Source organism: Mus caroli, unplaced genomic scaffold (assembly GCF_900094665.2).
Source record: "Mus caroli unplaced genomic scaffold, CAROLI_EIJ_v1.1 scaffold_21566_1, whole genome shotgun sequence".
Taxonomy (NCBI): Eukaryota; Metazoa; Chordata; class Mammalia; order Rodentia; family Muridae; genus Mus; species Mus caroli.
This window is the reverse complement of record NW_018388529.1, coordinates 2,173-3,375: the sequence shown is the minus strand read 5'-3', so window position 1 is coordinate 3,375 and position 1,203 is coordinate 2,173. Positions and strand designations below refer to the sequence as shown.

General features: G+C 43.5%; 1 pseudogene; it reads right to left on the bottom strand.

Moving 5' to 3' along the window:
* LOC110287663 overlaps positions 1-1,137 on the bottom strand; it is a 3,833-nt pseudogene extending 2,696 nt beyond the window's left edge.
* Positions 1,138-1,203: the final 66 nt, after the last annotated feature.

Below are 1,203 nucleotides of genomic sequence, written 5' to 3'. Positions count from 1 at the left end.
AGACTGACTCCTTCTTTTTTAGCATTTTTCATCCTCTTTGATCCAAAANTCTTCATCTGTGTCTCCATCTTCACCAGGAAAGTGTTTTGTCATGGCCCGATGGAAACACTGCTCTAAATTGTCAGACATCTTGGTATATTCATTACTATCACCATTGTATTTTTGGCAATTTTTTAACATGGTCTTCGTGACATTTACAAATTCCTCCCTGGTAAACTATGAACCTCCATTTAATTTCTTCTCCATTCTTGAAATATCCATGGGGGTCTTAATAATCTCGTAATAGTTGGGGGCATAAGATTCATCCACAGGTTCCACGAAGGGCCAGGAATCCTTGTGAGCCTTCACCACATCTAGAACTTTTACATGGCTGTGAAATCATCATCCATTACAAAGAGGTCCTTGGTCTTCTTCCATTCCCTCATAGGAGAATTCAGATCCAAATGGGAAAGTTCTGGGAGTAGCTCCTTGCCTTTAGCCAATAGACATGCTCATTCTTCCCTGAGCATTCTCCTCTTAGCCCAGACTTCCACTGCCTTGACCTTTTTCCTCGTTTTCCTGCTTTCTCTCCTCCTTTAACATATGCTCTTGCTCCTTTTTCTGCACTGCAAGAAGGATCTGTCATTCCTCCTCCTCCACCCTGCGCTTCTGTTTTTCTACCTTGGTGAGCATGGGAGTTTCCTCTACCTTGGTGGATTTGATGGGCAGGTGGTCAGATATAAACCTGTGCTGCAACTCTGGCTTTGTGCCCTGTGGATGTTTTCCCTTCTGAGCAATCATGTTGCAGATTTCAGGCAGGAAGTCCTGCTAAGGAGCTTGTAGATTTACTCCTCTTGGAGAGAGGTCGGCTCTCAGGAAGCTCTCAGTAACCTGTCTCCATTCTTCTGTTAGACACAGGAGCCACCAAGTACCTTGACCTGGCCCTCCGGATCCATTTCTTGTGTGTAGGTCAGACGTCAAAGAGTTTTCTTCCAGCTTTTCAGTGGATATAATCTCCTCCTGTAGTTTTTTTTTTTTTGTTTGATTTGCAGGCTTTCCTCTTCTTTTGTCTGTTTTTCCAGGAACAGTTGAGACATTTTTTTGCCTTTCACATTCCCTGCACTTCAGTCCATGACTTCTTTTAGCTCCTGTAGTTATCTGACATTAGTCACAGGGAGAGAATGGTGCTCCAGACCATGATGTCATGTTCTCAGAACTACTCTG